Source organism: Xenia sp. Carnegie-2017, unplaced genomic scaffold (assembly GCF_021976095.1).
Source record: "Xenia sp. Carnegie-2017 unplaced genomic scaffold, XeniaSp_v1 HiC_scaffold_6, whole genome shotgun sequence".
Lineage (NCBI taxonomy): Eukaryota > Metazoa > Cnidaria > Anthozoa > Malacalcyonacea > Xeniidae > Xenia > Xenia sp. Carnegie-2017.
In genome coordinates, this window is record NW_025813526.1 from 11448430 (window position 1) to 11471574 (window position 23145).

Sequence of the window (23145 nt, forward strand, 5' to 3'; positions counted from 1 at the left end):
CTTGTCCTCTTCACAATTGTTTAAGAACGAAAAATTTCTTTGATATTTTACTGCATATATAAGCTTCATTTTAACCATTGAAAAACATAAAGAATATTACTTTAACAAAAATTTTACAAACTTTCTAAGCAAGATTAGTAAAATATTAATCCAGCGTGTGAAATCTGACAATTTACGTCTATATATTAATGCATTGAAAAAAAGCACAACAAAAAAAATTAATTGTGACAAGCTAAATAGGGAATGTCTACCATAAAAGAATGTTTTCTGGAATATGTTTCACACATACTTTAAAAAAATTATGTTGTTATAATTTAAGTCAGTTTAATATTTAAGATAGAAAAAACTGATGGGTTTTTTTATTAATAAATGTTGTTTCTTAAATTTTCTTTTTTCCCTTACTTATAAATATAGTATTTTTAATAAGAAATTATGTTTATATTTAGTATTTTTACATAAAAATATGATAAATAGCAAAATTTTGTCTAAAAAATTCAATGTTAAACATAGATTTTAAAACGATTAATATCAGGTAGTAAGAAGCATAAAATAAAATGTTACAAAGTAACATATTGTCACTGGGTGGAATCAAACCACCAACCTTTCGGTTAACAGCCGAACGCGCTAACCAATTACGCCACAGAGACATTTAATGGCATCGGTATATTTTAAAATATTATTTTTTATTCATAGAAACTTGTGAATAGTTTTGCGAACAACAAATTTCCAAGAAAGCTCTGTTTTTCGATCTGGTTTAAATATTGTTTAAGAAAGAAAAATGTACTTCATTTTTTACTGTACATATAGCTTAATTTAAACCTTGCAAAATTTAAAAAAGATTACTTTAAAAATCTTTTTAAAAGTGGTCTACACAAGTTTAGTAAAATAATAATGCACCGTGTGATATCTGACATAATTTTTCTTTATTAAAATAAATTTACAAATAACATCTCAAAGATATTATTTGTGATAAGCAAAATAGAAAAAATTATTCAATGGGAAATTCTTTTCTGGAATTTATTTCATACATTTTCGAAAAATGTTATTATTATAATTTAAGTTCGTTTAAAATTTAAGAGAGAAAGAACTCTTTTTTTTATAATAATAATGATGTTTTTAATATTTACTTTTTTTCTTACTTATAAATGGAGTATTTTATTAAAAAATTATATTTAAATTTAGTAGTATGATAAAACTTATTACAGATAGCAAAATATAGTCTAAAAAATAAAATGATAATTATAGAGTTTGAAATTATTTACATCAATTACTAGAACTAGAAATTATAATGTTACAAAGTGCCATATCGTCACTGGGTGGAATCGAACCACCAATCTTTTGGTTAACAACCAAACGCGCTAACCAATTATGTCACAGAGTCTGTTGTTGGTAATGGCAGATTTTAAATATTACTTTTTGTTCATAGGAAAAATTAAAATAATTTTGCAATTAACGTATTTCTATAAAAGCTCTGTTTTCTTGTCCTGTTTACAATTGTTTAAGAACGAAAAATTTCTTTGATATTTTACTACATGTATAAGCTTCATTTTAACCATTGCAAAACATAAAGAATATTACTTTAACAAAAATTTTACAAACTTTCTACACAAGATTAGTAAAATATTAATCCAGCGTGTAATATCTGGCAGTTTTCGTCTATACACTAATACATTGAAAAAAAGCACAACAAAAAAAATTAATTGTGACAAGCTAAATAGGGAATGTCTACCATAAAAGAATGTTTTCTGGATTATGTTTCACACATACTTTAAAAAAATTATGTTGTTATAATTTAAGTCAGTTTAATATTTAAGATAGAAAAAACTGGTGGGTTTTTTTATTAATAAATGTTGTTTCTTAAATTTTCTTTTTTCCCTTACTTATAAATATAGTATTTTTAATAAGAAATTATGTTTATATTTAGTATTTTTACATAAAAATATTATAAATAGCAAAATTTTGTCTAAAAAATTCAATGTTAAACATAGATTTTAAAACGATTAATATCAGGTAGTAAGAAGCATAAAATAAAATGTTACAAAGTAACATATTGTCACTGGGTGGAATCAAACCACCAACCTTTCGGTTAACAGCCGAACGCGCTAACCAATTACGCCACAGAGACATTTAATGGCATCGGTATATTTTAAAATATTATTTTTTATTCATAGAAACTTGTGAATAGTTTTGCGAACAACAAATTTCCAAGAAAGCTCTGTTTTTCGATCTGGTTTAAATATTGTTTAAGAAAGAAAAATTTACTTCATATTTTACTGTACATATAGCTTAATTTAAACCTTGCAAAATTTAAAAAAGATTACTTTAAAAATCTTTTTAAAAGTGGTCTACACAAGTTTAGTAAAATAATAATGCACCGTGTGATATCTGACATAATTTTTCTTTATTAAAATAAATTTACAAATAACATCTCAAAGATATTATTTGTGATAAGCAAAATAGAAAAAATTATTCAATAGGAAATTCTTTTCTGGAATTTATTTCATACATTTTCGAAAAATGTTATTATTATAATTTAAGTTCGTTTAAAATTTAAGAGAGAAAGAACTCTTTTTTTTATAATAATAATGATGTTTTTAATATTTACTTTTTTTCTTACTTATAAATGGAGTATTTTATTAAAAAATTATATTTAAATTTAGTAGTATGATAAAAATTATTACAGATAGCAAAATATAGTCTAAAAAATAAAATGATAATTATAGAGTTTGAAATTATTTACATCAATTACTAGAACTAGAAATTATAATGTTACAAAGTGCCATATCGTCACTGGGTGGAATCGAACCACCAATCTTTTGGTTAACAACCAAACGCGCTAACCAATTATGTCACAGAGTCTGTTGTTGGTAATGGCAGATTTTAAATATTACTTTTTGTTCATAGGAAAAATTAAAATAATTTTGCAATTAACGTATTTCTATAAAAGCTCTGTTTTCTTGTCCTGTTTACAATTGTTTAAGAACGAAAAATTTCTTTGATATTTTACTACATGTATAAGCTTCATTTTAACCATTGCAAAACATAAAGAATATTACTTTAACAAAAATTTTACAAACTTTCTACACAAGATTAGTAAAATATTAATCCAGCGTGTAATATCTGGCAGTTTTCGTCTATACACTAATACATTGAAAAAAAGCACAACAAAAAAAATTAATTGTGACAAGCTAAATAGGGAATGTCTACCATAAAAGAATGTTTTCTGGAATATGTTTCACACATACTTTAAAAAAATTATGTTGTTATAATTTAAGTCAGTTTAATATTTAAGATAGAAAAAACTGGTGGGTTTTTTTATTAATAAATGTTGTTTCTTAAATTTTCTTTTTTCCCTTACTTATAAATATAGTATTTTTAATAAGAAATTATGTTTATATTTAGTATTTTTACATAAAAATATTATAAATAGCAAAATTTTGTCTAAAAAATTCAATGTTAAACATAGATTTTAAAACGATTAATATCAGGTAGTAAGAAGCATAAAATAAAATGTTACAAAGTAACATATTGTCACTGGGTGGAATCAAACCACCAACCTTTCGGTTAACAGCCGAACGCGCTAACCAATTACGGCACAGAGACATTTAATGGCATCGGTATATTTTAAAATATTATTTTTTATTCATAGAAACTTGTGAATAGTTTTGCGAACCACAAATTTCGAAGAAAGCTCTGTTTTTCCATCTGGTTTAAATATTGTTTAAGAAACAAAAATTTACTTCATATTTTACTGTACATATAGCTTAATTTAAACCTTGCAAAATTTAAAAAAGATTACTTTAAAAATCTTTTTAAAAGTGGTCTACACAAGTTTAGTAAAATAATAATGCACCGTGTGATATCTGACATAATTTTTCTTTATTAAAATAAATTTACAAATAACATCTCAAAGATATTATTTGTGATAAGCAAAATAGAAAAAATTATTCAATAGGAAATTCTTTTCTGGAATTTATTTCATACATTTTCGAAAAATGTTATTATTATAATTTAAGTTCGTTTAAAATTTAAGAGAGAAAGAACTCTTTTTTTTATAATAATAATGATGTTTTTAATATTTACTTTTTTTCTTACTTATAAATGGAGTATTTTATTAAAAAATTATATTTAAATTTAGTAGTATGATAAAAATTATTACAGATAGCAAAATATAGTCTAAAAAATAAAATGATAATTATAGAGTTGGAAATTATTTACATCAATTACTAGAACTAAAAATTATATTGTTACAAAGTGCCATATCGTCACTGGGTGGAATCGAACCACCAATCTTTTGGTTAACAACTAAATGCGCTAACCAATTACGTAACAGAGTCTGTTGTTGGTAATGGCAGATTTTAAATATTACTTTTTGTTCATAGGAAAAATTAAAATAATTTTGCAATTAACATATTTCCATAAAACTCTGTTTTCTTGTCCTGTTTACAATTGTTTAAGAACGAAAAATTTCTTTCATATTTTACTGCATGTATAAGTTTCATTTTAACCATTGTAAAACATAAAGATTATTAATTTAACAAAAATTTTATAAACTTTCTACACAAGAGTGGTAAAATATTAATCCAGCGTGTGATATCTGGCAATTTTGGTCTATATATTAATACATTGAAAAAAAGCACAACAAAAAAATTAATTGTGACAAGCTAAATAGGGAATGTCTACCATGGAAGAATGTTTTCTGGAAAATGTTTCACACATACTTTAAAAAATTATGTTGTTATAATTTAAGTCAGTTTAATATTTAAGATAGAAAAAACTGGTGGGTTTTTTTATTAATAAATGTTGTTTCTTAAATTTTCTTTTTTCCCTTACTTATAAATATAGTATTTTTAATAAGAAATTATGTTTATATTTAGTATTTTTACATAAAAATATTATAAATAGCAAAATTTTGTCTAAAAAATTCAATGTTAAACATAGATTTTAAAACGATTAATATCAGGTAGTAAGAAGCATAAAATAAAATGTTACAAAGTAACATATCGTCACTGGGTGGAATCGAACCACCAACCTTTCGGTTAACAGCCGAACGCGCTAACCAATTACGCCACAGAGACATTTAATGGCATCGGTATATTTTAAAATATTATTTTTTATTCATAGAAACTTGTGAATAGTTTTGCGAACCACAAATTTCCAAGAAAGCTCTGTTTTTCGATCTGGTTTAAATATTGTTTAAGAAAGAAAAATTTACTTCATATTTTACTGTACATATAGCTTAATTTAAACCTTGCAAAATTTAAAAAAGATTACTTTAAAAATCTTTTTAAAAGTGGTCTACACAAGTTTAGTAAAATAATAATGCACCGTGTGATATCTGACATAATTTTTCTTTATTAAAATAAATTTACAAATAACATCTCAAAGATATTATTTGTGATAAGCAAAATAAAAAAAATTATTCAATAGGAAAATCTTTTCTGCAATTTATTTCATAAATTTTCGAAAAATGTTATTACTATAATTTAAGTTCGTTTAAAATTTAAGAGAGAAAGAACCCTTTTTTTTATAATAATAGTGATGTTTTTAATATTTACATTTTTTCTTACTTATAAATGGAGTATTTTTATTAAAAAATTATATTTAGATTTAGTAGTATGATAAAAACTATTATAGATAGCAAAATATAGTCTAAAAAATAAAATGATAATTATAGAGTTTGAAATTATTTACATCAATTATTAGAACTAGAAATTATAATGTTACAAAGTGCCATATCGTCACTGGGTGGAAACGAATCACCAATCTTTTGGTTAACAACCAAACGCGCTAACTAATTATGTCACAGAGTCTGTTGTTAGTAATGGCAGATTTTAAATATTACTTTTTGTTCATAGGAAAAATTAAAATAATTTTGCAATTAACATATTTCCATAAAACTCTGTTTTCTTGTCCTGTTTACAATTGTTTAAGAACGAAAAATTTCTTTCATATTTTACTGCATGTATAAGTTTCATTTTAACCATTGTAAAACATAAAGATTATTAATTTAACAAAAATTTTATAAACTTTCTACACAAGAGTGGTAAAATATTAATCCAGCGTGTGATATCTGGCAATTTTGGTCTATATATTAATACATTGAAAAAAAGCACAACAAAAAAATTAATTGTGACAAGCTAAATAGGGAATGTCTACCATGGAAGAATGTTTTCTGGAAAATGTTTCACACATACTTTAAAAAATTATGTTGTTATAATTTAAGTCAGTTTAATATTTAAGATAGAAAAAACTGGTGGGTTTTTTTATTAATAAATGTTGTTTCTTAAATTTTCTTTTTTCCCTTACTTATAAATATAGTATTTTTAATAAGAAATTACGTTTATATTTAGTATTTTTACATAAAAATATTATAAATAGCAAAATTTTGTCAAAGAAATTCAATGTTAAACATAGATTTTAAAACGATTAATATCAGGTAGTAAGAAGCATAAAATAAAATGTTACAAAGTAACATATCGTCACTGGGTGGAATCGAACCACCAAACTTTCGGTTAACAGCCGAACGCGCTAACCAATTACGCCACAGAGACATTTAATGGCATCGGTATATTTTAAAATATTATTTTTTATTCATAGAAACTTGTGAATAGTTTTGCGAACCACAAATTTCCAAGAAAGCTCTGTTTTTCGATCTGGTTTAAATATTGTTTAAGAAAGAAAAATTTACTTCATATTTTACTGTACATATAGCTTAATTTAAACCTTGCAAAATTTAAAAAAGATTACTTTAAAAATCTTTTTAAAAGTGGTCTACACAAGTTTAGTAAAATAATATTGCACCGTGTGATATCTGACATAATTTTTCTTTATTAAAATAAATTTACAAATAACATCTCAAAGATATTATTTGTGATAAGCAAAATAAAAAAAATTATTCAATAGGAAAATCTTTTCTGCAATTTATTTCATAAATTTTCGAAAAATGTTATTACTATAATTTAAGTTCGTTTAAAATTTAAGAGAGAAAGAACCCTTTTTTTTATAATAATATTGATGTTTTTAATATTTACATTTTTTCTTACTTATAAATGGAGTATTTTTATTAAAAAATTATATTTAGATTTAGTAGTATGATAAAAACTATTATAGATAGCAAAATATAGTCTAAAAAATAAAATGATAATTATAGAGTTTGAAATTATTTACATCAATTACTAGAACTAAAAATTATATTGTTACAAAGTGCCATATCGTCACTGGGTGGAATCGAACCACCAATCTTTTGGTTAACAACTAAATGCGCTAACCAATTACGTAACAGAGTCTGTTGTTGGTAATGGCAGATTTTAAATATTACTTTTGTTCATAGAAAAATTAAAATAATTTTGCAATTAACATATTTCCATAAAAGCTCTGTTTTCTTGTCCTGTTTACAATTGTTTAAGAACGAAAAATTTCTTTCATATTTTACTGCATGTATAAGCTTTATTTTAACCATTGCAAATCATAAAGAATATTACTTTAACAAAAATTTTACAAACTTTCTACACAAGATTAGTAAAATATTAATCCAGCGTGTGAAATCTGACAATTTACGTCTATATATTAATGCATTGAAAAAAAGCACAACAAAAAAAATTAATTGTGACAAGCTAAATAGGGAATGTTTTCCATGGAAGAATGTTTTCTGGAATATGTTTCACATACTTTAAAAAAATTATGTTGTTATAATTTAAGTCAGTTTAATATTTAAGAAAGAAAAAACTGGTTGATTTTTTTATTAATAAATGTTTTTTCTTAAATTTTCTTTTTCCTTACTTATAAATATAGTATTTTTAATAAGAAATTATGTTTATATTTAGTATTTTTACATAAAAATATTATAAATAGCAAAATTTTGTCTAAAAAATTCAATGTTAAACATAGATTTTAAAACGATTAATATCAGGTAGTAAGAAGCATAAAATAAAATGTTACAAAGTGACATATCGTCACTGGGTGGAATCGAACCACCAACCTTTCGGTTAACAGCCGAACGCGCTAACCAATTACGCCACAGAGACATTTAATGGCATCGGTATATTTTAAAATATTATTTTTTATTCATAGAAACTTGTGAATAGTTTTGCGAACCACAAATTTCCAAGAAAGCTCTGTTTTTCGATCTGGTTTAAATATTGTTTAAGAAAGAAAAATTTACTTCATATTTTACTGTACATATAGCTTAATTTAAACCTTGCAAAATTTAAAAAAGATTACTTTAAAAATCTTTTTAAAAGTGGTCTACACAAGTTTAGTAAAATAATAATGCACCGTGTGATATCTGACATAATTTTTCTTTATTAAAATAAATTTACAAATAACATCTCAAAGATATTATTTGTGATAAGCAAAATAAAAAAAATTATTCAATAGGAAAATCTTTTCTGCAATTTATTTCATAAATTTTCGAAAAATGTTATTACTATAATTTAAGTTCGTTTAAAATTTAAGAGAGAAAGAACCCTTTTTTTTATAATAATAGTGATGTTTTTAATATTTACATTTTTTCTTACTTATAAATGGAGTATTTTTATTAAAAAATTATATTTAGATTTAGTAGTATGATAAAAACTATTATAGATAGCAAAATATAGTCTAAAAAATAAAATGATAATTATAGAGTTTGAAATTATTTACATCAATTATTAGAACTAGAAATTATAATGTTACAAAGTGCCATATCGTCACTGGGTGGAAACGAATCACCAATCTTTTGGTTAACAACCAAACGCGCTAACTAATTATGTCACAGAGTCTGTTGTTAGTAATGGCAGATTTTAAATATTACTTTTTGTTCATAGGAAAAATTAAAATAATTTTGCAATTAACATATTTCCATAAAACTCTGTTTTCTTGTCCTGTTTACAATTGTTTAAGAACGAAAAATTTCTTTTATATTTTACTGTATGTATAAGCTTCATTTTAACCATTGTAAAACATAAAGATTATTAATTTAACAAAAATTTTATAAACTTTCTACACAAGAGTAGTAAAATATTAATCCAGCGTGTGATATCTGGCAATTTTCATCTAAATATTAATACATTGAAAAAAAGCGCAACAAAAAAATTAATTGTGACAAGCTAAATAGGGAATGTCTACCATGGAAAAATGTTTTCTGGAATATGTTTCACACATACTTTAAAAAAATTATGTTGTTATAATTTAAGTCAGTTTAATATTTAAGATAGAAAAAACTGGTGGGTTTTTTTATTAATAAATGTTGTTTTTTAAATTTTCTTTTTTCCCTTACTTATAAATATAGTATTTTTAATAAGAAATTATGTTTATATTTAGTATTTTTACATAAAAATATTATAAATAGCAAATTTTGTCTAAAAAAATCAATGTTAAAAATAGATTTTAAAACGATTCATATCAGGTAGTAAGAAGCATAAAATAAAATGTTACAAAGTAACATATCGTCACTGGGTGGAATCGAACCACCAAACTTTCGGTTAACAGCCGAACGCGCTAACCAATTACGCCACAGAGACATTTAATGGCATCGGTATATTTTAAAATATTATTTTATATTGATAGAAACTTGTGAATAGTTTTGCGAAAAACAAATTTCCAAGAAAGGTCTGATTTTCGATCTGGTTTAAATATTGTTTAAGAAAGAAAAATTTACTTCATATTTTACTGTACATATAGCTTAATTTAAACCTTGCAAAATTTAAAAAAGATTACTTTAAAAATCTTTTTAAAAGTGGTCTACACAAGTTTAGTAAAATAATAATGCACCGTGTGATATCTGACATAATTTTTCTTTATTAAAATAAATTTACAAATAACATCTCAAAGATATTATTTGTGATAAGCAAAATAAAAAAAATTATTCAATAGGAAAATCTTTTCTGGAATTTATTTCATAAATTTTAGAAAAGTGTTATTACTAGAATTTAAGTTCGTTTAAAATTTAAGAGAGAAAGAACTCTTTTTTATATAATAATAATGATGTTTTTAATATTTACTTTTTTTCTTACTTATAAATGGAGTATTTCTATTAAAAAATTATATTTAGATTTAGTAGTATGATAAAAATTATTATAGATAGCAAAATATAGTCTAAAAAATAAAATGATAATTATAGAGTTTGAAATTATTTACATCAATTATTAGAACTAGAAATTATAATGTTACAAAGTGCCATATCGTCACTGGGTGGAATCGAACCACCAATCGTTTGGTTAACAACCAAACGCGCTAACCAATTACGTCACAGAGTCTGTTGTTGGTAATATCAGATTTAAAATATTACTTTTTGTTCATATGAAAAATTAAAATAATTTTGCAATTAACATATTTCCATAAAACTCTGTTTTCTTGTCCTGTTTACAATTGTTCAAGAACGAAAAATTTCTTTCATATTTTACTGCATGTATAAGCTTTATTTTAACCATTGCAAAACATAAAGAATATTACTTTAACAAAAATTTTACAAACTTTCTACACAAGATTAGTAAAATATTGATCCAGTGTGTGATTTCTGGCAATTTTCGTCTATATATTAATACATTGAAAAAAAGCACAACAAAAAAAATTAATTGTGAAGAGCTAAATAGGGAATGTCTACCATAAAAGAATGTTTTCTGGAATATGTTTCACACATACTTTAAAAAAATTATGTTGTTATAATTTAAGTCAGCTTAATATTTAAGATAGAAAAAACTGGTGGGTTTTTTTATTAATAAATGTTGTTTTTTAAATTTTCTTTTTTCCCTTACTTATAAATATTGTATTTTTAATAAGAAATTATGTTTATATTTAGTATTTTTACATAAAAATATTATAAATAGCAAATTTTGTCTAAAAAAATCAATGTTAAAAATAGATTTTAAAACGATTCATATCAGGTAGTAAGAAGCATAAAATAAAATGTTACAAAGTAACATATCGTCACTGGGTGGAATCGAATCACCAACCTTTCGGTTAACAGCCGAACGCGCTAACCAATTACGCCACAGAGACATTTAATGGCATCGGTATATTTTAAAATATTATTTTTTATTCATAGAAACTTGTGAATAGTTTTGCGAACAACAAATTTCCAAGAAAGCTCTGTTTTTCGATCTGGTTTAAATATTGTTTAAGAAAGAAAAATTTACTTCATATTTTACTGTACATATAGCTTAATTTAAACCTTGCAAAATTTAAAAAAGATTACTTTAAAAATCTTTTTAAAAGTGGTCTACACAAGTTTAGTAAAATAATAATGCACCGTGTGATATCTGACATAATTTTTCTTTATTAAAATAAATTTACAAATAACATCTCAAAGATATTATTTGTGATAAGCAAAATAAAAAAAATTATTCAATATGAAAATCTTTTCTGGAATTTATTTCATAAATTTTAGAAAAGTGTTATTACTATAATTTAAGTTCGTTTAAAATTTAAGAGAGAAAGAACTCTTTTTTTTATAATAATAATGATGTTTTTAATATTTACTTTTTTTCTTACTTATAAATGGAGTATTTCTATTAAAAAATTATATTTAGATTTAGTACTATGATAAAAATTATTATAGATAGCAAAATATAGTCTAAAAAATAAAATGATAATTATGGACTTTGAAATTATTTACATCAATTACTAGAACTAGAAATTATAATGTTACAAAGTGCCATATCGTCACTGGGTGGAATCGAACCACCAATCTTTTGGTTAACAACCAAACGCGCTAACCAATTACGTCACAGAGTCTGTTGTTGGTAATATCAGATTTAAAATATTACTTTTTGTTCATATGAAAAATTAAAATAATTTTGCAATTAACATATTTCCATAAAACTCTGTTTTCTTGTCCTGTTTACAATTGTTCAAGAACGAAAAATTTCTTTCATATTTTACTGCATGTATAAGCTTTATTTTAACCATTGCAAATCATAAAGAATATTACTTTAACAAAAATTTTACAAACTTTCTACACAAGATTAGTAAAATATTAATCCAGTGTGTGATTTCTGGCAATTTTCGTCTATATATTAATACATTGAAAAAAAGCACAACAAAAAAAATTAATTGTGACAAGCTAAATAGGGAATGTCTACCATAAAAGAATGTTTTCTGGAATATGTTTCACACATACTTTAAAAAAATTATGTTGTTATAATTTAAGTCAGTTTAATATTTAAGATAGAAAAAACTGGTGGGTTTTTTTATTAATAAATGTTGTTTCTTAAATTTTCTTTTTTCCCTTACTTATAAATATAGTATTTTTAATAAGAAATTTTGTTTATATTTAGTACTTTGGCATAAAAATATTATAAATAGCAAAATTTTGTCTAAAAAAATCAATGACAAACATAGATTTTAAAACGATTTATATCAGCTAGTAAGACGTATAAAATAAAATGTTACAAAGTAACATATCGTCACTGGGTGGAATCGAATCACCAACCTTTCGGTTCACAGCCGAACGCGCTAACCAATTACGCCACAGAGACATTTAATGGCATCGGTATATTTTAAAATATTATTTTTTATTCATAGAAACTTGTGAATAGTTTTGCGAACAACAAATTTCCAAGAAAGCTCTGTTTTTCGATCTGGTTTAAATATTGTTTAAGAAAGAAAAATTTACTTCATATTTTACTGTACATATAGCTTAATTTAAACCTTGCAAAATTTAAAAAAGATTACTTTAAAAATCTTTTTAAAAGTGGTCTACACAAGTTTAGTAAAATAATAATGCACCGTGTGATATCTGACATAATTTTTCTTTATTAAAATAAATTTACAAATAACATCTCAAAGATATTATTTGTGATAAGCAAAATAAAAAAAATTATTCAATATGAAAATCTTTTCTGGAATTTATTTCATAAATTTTAGAAAAGTGTTATTACTATAATTTAAGTTCGTTTAAAATTTAAGAGAGAAAGAACTCTTTTTTTTATAATAATAATGATGTTTTTAATATTTACTTTTTTTCTTACTTATAAATGGAGTATTTCTATTAAAAAATTATATTTAGATTTAGTAGTATGATAAAAATTATTATAGATAGCAAAATATAGTCTAAAAAATAAAATGATAATTATAGAGTTTGAAATTATTTACATCAATTACTAGAACTAGAAATTATAATGTTACAAAGTGCCATATCGTCACTGGGTGGAAACGACCAACCAATCTTTTGGTTAACAACCAAACGCGCTAACCAATTACGTCACAGAGTCTGTTGTTGGTAATGGCTTATTTTAAATATTTTTTTTTGTTCATAGGAAAATTAAAATAATTTTGCAATTAACATATTTCTATAAAAGCTCTGTTTTCTTGTCCTGTTTACAATTGTTTAAGAACGAAAAATTTCTTTCATATTTTACTGCATGTATAAGTTTCATTTTAACCATTGTAAAACATAAAGATTATTAATTTAACAAAAATTTTATAAACTTTCTACACAAGAGTAGTAAAATATTAATCCAGTGTGTGATTTCTGGCAATTTTCGTCTATATATTAATACATTGAAAAAAAGCACAATAAAAAAAATTAATTGTGACAAGCTAAATAGGGAATGTCTACCATAAAAGAATGTTTTCTGGAATATGTTTCACACATACTTTAAAAAAATTATGTTGTTATAATTTAAGTCAGTTTAATATTTAAGATAGAAAAAACTGGTGGGTTTTTTTATTAATAAATGTTGTTTCTTAAATTTTCTTTTTTCCCTTACTTATAAATATAGTATTTTTAATAAGAAATTTTGTTTATATTTAGTACTTTGGCATAAAAATATTATAAATAGCAAAATTTTGTCTAAAAAAATCAATGACAAACATAGATTTTAAAACGATTTATATCAGCTAGTAAGACGTATAAAATAAAATGTTACAAAGTAACATATCGTCACTGGGTGGAATCGAATCACCAACCTTTCGGTTCACAGCCGAACGCGCTAACCAATTACGCCACAGAGACATTTAATGGCATCGGTATATTTTAAAATATTATTTTTTATTCATAGAAACTTGTGAATAGCTTTGCGAACCAAAAATTTCGAAGAAAGCTCTCTTTTTCTATCTGGTTTAAATATTGTTTAAGAAACAAAAATTTACTTCATATTTTACTGTACATATAGCATAATTTAAACCTTGCAAAATTTAAAAAGATTACTTTAAAAATCTTTTTAAAAGTGGTCTACACAGGTTTAGTAAAATAATAACGCACCGTGTGATATCTGACATAAATTTTCTTTATTAAAATAAATTTACAAATAACATCTCAAAGATACTATTTGTGATAAGCAAAATAGAAAAAATTATTCAATAGGAAATTCTTTTCTGGAATTTATTTCATACATTTTCGAAAATTGTTATTATTATAATTTAAGTTCGTTTAAAATTTAAGAGAGAAAGAACTGTTTTTTTATAATAATAATGATGTTTTTAATATTTACTTTTTTTCTAACTTATAAATAGAATATTTTTATTAAAAAATTATATTTCAATTTAGTAGTATGATAAAAATTATTATAGATAGCAAAATATAGTTTAAAAAATAAAATGATAATTATAGAGTTGGAAATTATTTACATCAATTTCTAGAACTAGAAATTATAATGTTACAAAGTGCCATATCGTCACTGGGTGGAATCGAACCACCAATCTTTTGGTTAACAACCAAACGCGCTAACCAATTACGTCACAGAGTCTGTTGTTGGTAATGGCTTATTTTAAATATTTTTTTTTGTTCATAGGAAAATTAAAATAATTTTGCAATTAACATATTTCTATAAAAGCTCTGTTTTCTTGTCCTGTTTACAATTGTTTAAGAACGAAAAATTTCTTTGATATTTTACTGCATGTATAAGCTTCATTTTAACCATTGCAAAACATAAAGAATATTACTTTAACAAAAATTTTACAAACTTTCTACACAAGATTAGTAAAATATTAATCCAGCGTGTGTTATCTGGCAATTTTCGTCTATATATTAATACATCGAAAAAAAGCACAACAAAAAAAATTAATTGCGACAAGCTAAATAGGGAATGTCTACCATAAAAGAATGTTTTCGGGAATATGTTTCACACATACTTTAAAAAAATTATGTTGTTATAATTTAAGTCAGTTTAATATTTAAGATAGAAAAAACTGGTGGGTTTTTTTATTAATAAATGTTGTTTCTTAAATTTTCTTTTTTCCCTTACTTATAAATATAGTATTTTTAATAAGAAATTTTGTTTATATTTAGTACTTTGACATAAAAATATTATAAATAGCAAAATTTTGTCTAAAAAAATCAATGACAAACATAGATTTTAAAACGATTAATATCAGGTAGTAAGAAGCATAAAATAAAATGTTACAAAGTAACATATTGTCACTGGGTGGAATCAAACCACCAACCTTTCGGTTAACAGCCGAACGCGCTAACCAATTACGGCACAGAGACATTTAATGGCATCGGTATATTTTAAAATATTATTTTTTATTCATAGAAACTTGTGAATAGCTTTGCGAACCAAAAATTTCGAAGAAAGCTCTCTTTTTCTATCTGGTTTAAATATTGTTTAAGAAACAAAAATTTACTTCATATTTTACTGTACATATAGCTTAATTTAAACCTTGCAAAATTTAAAAAGATTACTTTAAAAATCTTTTTAAAAGTGGTCTACACAAGTTTAGTAAAATAATAACGCACCGTGTGATATCTGACATAAATTTTCTTTAATAAAATAAATTTACAAATAACATCTCAAAGATATTATTTGTGATAAGCAAAATAGAAAATATTATTCAATAGGAAATTCTTTTCTGGAATTTATTTCATACATTTTCGAAAAATGTTATTATTATAATTTAAGTTCGTTTAAAATTTAAGAGAGAAAGAACTCTTTTTTTTATAATAATAATGATGTTTTTAATATTTACTTTTTTTCTTATTTATAAATGGAGTATTTTTATCAAAAAATTATGTTTAGATTTAGTAGTATGATAAAAATTATTATAAATAGCAAAATATAGTCTAAAAGATAAAATGATAATTATAGAGTTGGGAATTATTTACATCAATTACTAGAACTAAAAATTATAATGTTACAAAGTGCCATATCGTCACTGGGTGGAATCGAACCACCAATCTTTTGGTTAACAACCAAACGCGCTAACCAATTACGTCACAGAGTCTGTTGTTGGTAATGGCTTATTTTAAATATTTTTTTTTGTTCATAGGAAAATTAAAATAATTTTGCAATTAACATATTTCTATAAAAGCTCTGTTTTCTTGTCCTGTTTACAATTGTTTAAGAACGAAAAATTTCTTTGATATTTTACTGCATGTATAAGCTTCATTTTAACCATTGCAAAACATAAAGAATATTACTTTAACAAAAATTTTACAAACTTTCTACACAAGATTAGTAAAATATTAATCCAGCGTGTAATATCTGGCAGTTTTCGTCTATACACTAATACATTGAAAAAAAGCACAACAAAAAAAATTAATTGTGACAAGCTAAATAGGGAATGTCTACCATAAAAGAATGTTTTCTAAACAATGTTTCACACATACTTTAAAAAAATTATGTTGTTATCATTTAAGTCAGTTTAATATTTAAGATAGAAAAAACTGGTTGGTTTTTTTATTAATAAATGTTGTTTCTTAAATTTTGTTTTTTCCCTTATTTATAAATATAGTATTTTTAATAAGAAATTTTGTTTATATTTAGTACTTTGACATAAAAATATTATAAATAGTAAAATTTTGTCTAAAAAAATCAATGACAAACATAGATTTAAAACGATTTATATCAGCTAGTAAGACGTATAAAATAAAATGTTAAAAAGTAACATATCGTCACTGGGTGGAATCGAACCACCAACCTTTCGGTTAACAGCCGAACGCGCTAACCAATTACGCCACAGAGACATTTAATGGCATCGGTATATTTTAAAATATTATTTTTTATTCATAGAAACTTGTGAATAGTTTTGCGAACCACAAATTTCGAAGAAAGCTCTTTTTTTCTATCTGGTTTAAATATTGTTAAAGAAACAAAAATTTACTTCATATTTTACTGTACATATAGCTTAATTTAAACCTTGCAAAATTTAAAAAGATTACTTTAAAAATCTTTTTAAAAGTGGTCTACACAAGTTTAGTAAAATAATAACGCACCGTGTGATATCTGACATAAATTTTCTTTATTAAAATAAATTTACAAATAACATCTCAAAGATATTATTTGTGATAAGCAAAATAGAAAAAATTATTCAATAGGAAATTCTTTTCTGGAATTTATTTCATACATTTTCGAAAAATGTTATTATTATAATTTAAGTTCGTTTAAAATTTAAGAGAGAAAGAACTCTTTTTTTTATAATAATAATGATGTTTTTAATATTTACTTTTTTTCTTATTTATAAATGGAGTATTTTTATCAAAAAATTATGTTTAGATTTAGTAGTATGATAAAAATTATTATAAATAGCAAAATATAGTCTAAAAGATAAAATGATAATTATAGAGTTGGGAATTATTTACATCAATTACTAGAACTAAAAATTATAATGTTACAAAGTGCCATATCGTCACTGGGTGGAATCTAACCACCAATCTTTTGGTTAACAATCAAACGCGCTAACCAATTACGTCACAGAGTCTGTTGTTGGTAATGGCAGATTTTAAATATTACTTTTTGTTCATAGGAAAAATTAAAATAATTTTGCAATTAACATATTTCTATAAAAGCTCTGTTTTCTTGTCCTGTTTACAATTGTTTAAGAACGAAAAATTTCTTTGATATTTTACTACATGTATAAGCTTCATTTTAACCATTGCAAAACATAAAGGATATTACTTTAACAAAAATTTTACAAACTTTCTACACAAGATTAGTAAAATATTAATCCAGCGTGTGATATCTGGCAATTTTCGTCTATACATTAATACATTGAAAAAAAGCACAACAAAAAAAATTAATTGTGAAAAGCTAAATAGGGAATGTCTACCATAAAAGAATGTTTTCTGGAATATGTTACACATACTTTAAAAAAATTATGTTGTTATCATTTAAGTCAGTTTAATATTTAAGATAGAAAAAACTGGTTGGTTTTTTTATTAATAAATGTTGTTTCTTAAATTTTCTTTTTTCCCTTATTTATAAATATAGTATTTTTAATAAGAAATTTTGTTTATATTTAGTACTTTGACATAAAAACATTATAAATAGTAAAATTTTGTCTAAAAAAATCAATGACAAACATAGATTTAAAACGATTTATATCAGCTAGTAAGACGTATAAAATAAAATGTTAAAAAGTAACATATCGTCACTGGGTGGAATCGAACCACCAACCTTTCGGTTAACAGCCGAACGCGCTAACCAATTACGCCACAGAGACATTTAATGGCATCGGTATATTTTAAAATATTATTTTTTATTCATAGAAACTTGTGAATAGTTTTGCGAACCACAAATTTTGTAGAAAGCTCTCTTTTTCTAACTGGTTTAAATATTGTTTAAGAAACAAAAATTTATTTCATATTTTACTTTACATATAGCTTAATTTAAACCTTGCAAAATTTAAAAAAAAAACTTTAAAAATCTTTTTAAAAGTGGTCTACACAAGTTTAGTAAAATAATAACGCACCGTGTGATATCTGACATAAATTTTCTTTATTAAAATAAATTTACAAATAACATCTCAAAGATATTATTTGTGATAAGCAAAATAAAAAAAATTATTCAATAGGAAAATCTTTTCTGCAATTTATTTCATAACTTTTCGAAAAATGTTATTACTATAATTTAAGTTCGTTTAAAATTTAAGAGAGAAAGAACCCTTTTTTTTATAATAATATTGATGTTTTTAATATTTACATTTTTTCTTACTTATAAATGGAGTATTTTTATTAAAAAATTATATTTAGATTTAGTAGTATGATAAAAACTATTATAGATAGCAAAATATAGTCTAAAAAATAAAATGATAATTATAGAGTTTGAAATTATTTACATCAATTATTAGAACTAGAAATTATAATGTTACAAAGTGCCATATCGTCACTGGGTGGAAACGAATCACCAATCTTTTGGTTAACAACCAAACGCGCTAACTAATTATGTCACAGAGTCTGTTGTTAGTAATGGCAGATTTTAAATATTACTTTTTGTTCATAGGAAAAATTAAAATAATTTTGCAATTAACATTTTCCATAACTCTGTTTTCTTGTCCTGTTTACAATTCTTTAAGAACGAAAATTTCTTTTATATTTTACTGTATGTATAACCTTCATTTTAACCATCTTAAAACATAAAGATTATTCTTTAACAAAATTTTACTTCTTTTTCCACAAGAGTAGGTATTAATCCAGCGTGTGATATCTGTCTCCTTTTCTTTATATATTAATACATTGAAAAAGCACAACAAAAATTAATTGTGACAAGCTAAATAGGAATGTCTACCATGGAAGAATCTTTTCTGGAATATGTTTTCACACTACTTTAAAAATTATGTTGTTATAATTTAAGTCAGTTTAATATTTAAGATAAAACTGGTTTTTATTAATAAATGTTGTTTCTTAAATTTTCTTTTTTCCCTTACTTATAAATATAGTATTTTTAATAAGAAATTTTGTTTATATTTAGTACTTTGACATAAAAATATTATAAATAGCAAAATTTTGTCTAAAAAAATCAATGACAAACATAGATTTTAAAACGATTAATATCAGGTAGTAAGAAGCATAAAATAAAATGTTACAAAGTAACATATCGTCACTGGGTGGAATCAAATCACCAACCTTTCGGTTAACAGCCGAACGCGCTAACCAATTACGCCACAGAGACATTTAATGGCATCGGTATATTTTAAAATATTATTTTATATTGATAGAAACTTGTGAATAGTTTTGCGAAAAACAAATTTCCAAGAAAGGTCTGATTTTCGATCTGGTTTAAATATTGTTTAAGAAAGAAAAATTTACTTCATATTTTACTGTACATATAGCTTAATTTAAACCTTGCAAAATTTAAAAGATTACTTTAAAAATCTTTTTGTGGTCTACACAAGTTTAGTAAAATAATATTGCACCTATCTGACATAATTTTTCTTTATTAAAATAAATTTACAAATAACATCTCAAAGATATTATTTGTGATAAGCAAAATAAAAAATTATTCAATAGGAAAATCTTTTCTGAATTTATTTCATAAATTTTCGAAAATGTTATTACTATAATTTAAGTTCGTTTAAAATTTAATAGAAAGAATTTTATAATAATATTGATGTTTTAATATTTACTTTTCTTACTTATAAATGGAGTATTTTTATTAAAAATTATATTTAAATTTAGTAGTATGATAAAAATTATTATAGATAGCAAAATATATCTAAAAATAAAATGATAATATAGAGTTTGAAATTATTTACATCAATTATTAGAACTAGAAATTATAATGTAAAAGTGCCATATTTTCACTGGGTGGAAACGAATTAATATTTGGTTAACAACCAAACGCGAAAATTATGTCACAGAGTCTGTTGTTAGTAATGGCAATTTTAAATATTTTTTTGTTCATAGGAAAATTAAAATAATTTTGCAATTAACAATTTCATAAAACTCTGTTTCTTGTCTGTTTACAATTGTTTAAGAACGAAAAATTTCTTTTATATTTTTACTGTATGTATACTTCATTTTAACCATTGTAAAACATAAAGATTATTATTTAAAAAATTTTCAAACTTTCTACACAAGATAGTAAAATATTAATCCATGTGATATCTGCAATTTTTCTATATATTAATACATTAAAAAAAACACAACAAAAATTAATTGTGACAAGCTAAATGGAATTCTACCATAAAGAATGTTTTCTAATTTGTTTTACATACTTTAAAAAATTATGTTGTTATAATTTAATTCAGTTTAATATTTAAGATAGAAAAACTGGTGGGTTTTTATTAATAAATGTTGTTTTAAATTTTTTTGCTTACTTATAAATATAGTATTTTTAATAAGAATTATGTTTATATTTAGTTTTTACATAAAAATATTATAAATAGCAAAATTTTGTCTAAAAATTGAATGTTAAACAAGATTTTAAAACGATTCTATCAGATAGTAAAAGATAAAATAAAATGTTACAAAGTTATGTCACTGGTGAATCAAAGTTTTAAAATAACCTAACCATTATGCCAGAGACATTTAATGGCATCGGTATATTTTAAAATATTATTTTTATTCATAGAAACTTATGAATACTTTGTAACAAAAATTTCAAAACTCTGTTTAATCTTTTTAAATATTGTTTAAAAAAAAAATTTACTTATTTTACTATACATATACTTAATTTAAAATACAAAATTTAAAGATTACTTTAAAAATCTTTTAAAAGTGGAACAAGTTTATAAAATAATAACATTGATATCAACATAATTTTTCTTTATTAAAATAAATTTACAAATAACATCTCAAAGATATTATTTGTGATAAGCAAAAAAAATTATTCAATGGAAAACTTTTCCAATTTATTTCATAAATTTTTGAAAATTTTATTACTATAATTTAAGTTGTTTAAAATTTAAGAGAAAAGAACCCTTTTTTATAATAATATGATGTTTTTAATTTTACTTTTTCTTACTTATAAATGGAGTATTTTATTAAAAATTATATTTAATTTAGTATATGAAAAAATATTAAGATAAAAATTTAGTCTAAAAATAAAATGATAATTATAGAGTTTGAAATTATTTACAAAATTATTAGAACTAGAAATTATCTGTTCAAAGTGTCTTTATTAAAATTTTAAAGATCACCAATTTTGATTAACAACCAAAATAAAATTATAAAAATCTTTTCGGGAAATTATTTCATACAGTTTAGCAATTGTTTATAGGAAAAATTAAAATAATTTTGCATTTAACACAATCCATAAAAGCTCTGTTTTCTTGTCCTGTTTATATATTGTTTGTAAACGAAAAATTTCTTTGATATTTTTTGCATATATAAGCTTAGTTTTAACCATTGCAAAACATAAAAATATTATTTTAACCAACATTTTACAAACTTTCTACACAAAATTAGTAAAATATTAATCCAGCGTGTGATATCTGACAAATTTCGTCTATATATTAATACCTTGAAAAATAGCACAAGAAAAACATTAATTGTAGAAAGCTTTATGTCTTCAATAAAAGAGTGTTTTCTGTAATATATTTCACATACTTTAAAACAATTTTGTTATTATAATTTAAGTCAGCTTAATATTTAAGAAGGAAACAACTGGTGTTTTTTTAAAATTAATAAATGCTGTTTCTTAAATTTACTTTTTTCCCTTACTTATAAATATAGTATTTTTTTAAAAAAATTATGATTATATTTAGTTTTTTTAAAAAAAAATGTTAGAGATAGCAAAATTTTGTCTAAAAAATTCAATGATAAACATAGATTTTCAAAGTATTTATAACAGATACTAAGAAATATAAAACAAAATGTTACAAAGTGCCATATTATCACTGGGCAGAATCGAACAACCAACCTTCGGTTAACAGCCAAACGGGCTAACTAATTACGCCGAAGAGGCATTTATTAGTACAAGTACATTTTAAAATGCTATTTTTTGTTCATATCAAGAAGTGAAGAACGTTGCGATTAACATATTTAAAAAGAGTTCTGTTTTCCTAATTGGTTTAAAAATTGTTTAATAGCGATAATTTAATTGATATGTTATTGCATATATAGCTTAATTTAAACCATTGCAAAACTTGCAAAAATTATTGTAACAAACTTTTTAAAAGTGCTCTACACAAAATTAGTAAAACAATAATGCTGAGTGTGATATCTGTTAATTTTTTGTCTTTGTTAAAATGCATTTACAAATATTACCTCAAAGATTTTAACTGTGATGAGCTAAAGAAAAAAATTTTTCTATAGGAAAATCTTTTCTGGAAATTAATTTATATAGTTTAGAAAAATGTTATTATTATAATTTAAGTAAGTTTAAAATTTACGAGAGACATCTCCTTTTTTAAAAAAATAAATGTTGTTTCTAACATTTACTTTTTTTTCTTACTTAGAAATGGAGTATTTTTATTAAAAATTTATATTTATTGTTAGTATTATCACTAAAACTATTATAGAAAGAAAATTTTGTCTAAAAAATACAATGATAATTATAGACT

At 23.0% G+C, this 23145-nt stretch overlaps 14 non-coding genes across 14 annotated transcripts; all 14 read right to left on the reverse strand.

The window, feature by feature from the left end:
• Positions 1 to 573: 573 nt before the first annotated feature.
• On the reverse strand, positions 574 to 647 carry Trnan-guu. The gene has a single exon. It is a non-coding gene; the product is annotated as a tRNA-Asn (tRNA).
• A 1404-nt stretch (positions 648 to 2051) lies between these two features.
• Positions 2052 to 2125, reverse strand: Trnan-guu. Its single transcript has one exon. It is a non-coding gene; the product is annotated as a tRNA-Asn (tRNA).
• Positions 2126 to 3529: 1404 nt separating this feature from the next.
• On the reverse strand, positions 3530 to 3603 carry Trnan-guu. The gene has a single exon. It is a non-coding gene; the product is annotated as a tRNA-Asn (tRNA).
• Positions 3604 to 5004: 1401 nt separating this feature from the next.
• Trnan-guu lies at positions 5005 to 5078 on the reverse strand. Its single transcript has one exon. It is a non-coding gene; the product is annotated as a tRNA-Asn (tRNA).
• A 1402-nt stretch (positions 5079 to 6480) lies between these two features.
• Positions 6481 to 6554, reverse strand: Trnan-guu. Its single transcript has one exon. It is a non-coding gene; the product is annotated as a tRNA-Asn (tRNA).
• Positions 6555 to 7953: 1399 nt separating this feature from the next.
• Positions 7954 to 8027, reverse strand: Trnan-guu. Its single transcript has one exon. It is a non-coding gene; the product is annotated as a tRNA-Asn (tRNA).
• A 1402-nt stretch (positions 8028 to 9429) lies between these two features.
• Positions 9430 to 9503, reverse strand: Trnan-guu. The gene has a single exon. It is a non-coding gene; the product is annotated as a tRNA-Asn (tRNA).
• A 1403-nt stretch (positions 9504 to 10906) lies between these two features.
• Trnan-guu lies at positions 10907 to 10980 on the reverse strand. Its single transcript has one exon. It is a non-coding gene; the product is annotated as a tRNA-Asn (tRNA).
• A 1404-nt stretch (positions 10981 to 12384) lies between these two features.
• Positions 12385 to 12458, reverse strand: Trnah-gug. Its single transcript has one exon. It is a non-coding gene; the product is annotated as a tRNA-His (tRNA).
• A 1404-nt stretch (positions 12459 to 13862) lies between these two features.
• Positions 13863 to 13936, reverse strand: Trnah-gug. Its single transcript has one exon. It is a non-coding gene; the product is annotated as a tRNA-His (tRNA).
• Positions 13937 to 15338: 1402 nt separating this feature from the next.
• On the reverse strand, positions 15339 to 15412 carry Trnan-guu. The gene has a single exon. It is a non-coding gene; the product is annotated as a tRNA-Asn (tRNA).
• A 1402-nt stretch (positions 15413 to 16814) lies between these two features.
• Trnan-guu lies at positions 16815 to 16888 on the reverse strand. Its single transcript has one exon. It is a non-coding gene; the product is annotated as a tRNA-Asn (tRNA).
• A 1401-nt stretch (positions 16889 to 18289) lies between these two features.
• Trnan-guu lies at positions 18290 to 18363 on the reverse strand. Its single transcript has one exon. It is a non-coding gene; the product is annotated as a tRNA-Asn (tRNA).
• A 1374-nt stretch (positions 18364 to 19737) lies between these two features.
• Positions 19738 to 19811, reverse strand: Trnan-guu. Its single transcript has one exon. It is a non-coding gene; the product is annotated as a tRNA-Asn (tRNA).
• Between the last annotated feature and the right edge of the window lie 3334 nt (positions 19812 to 23145).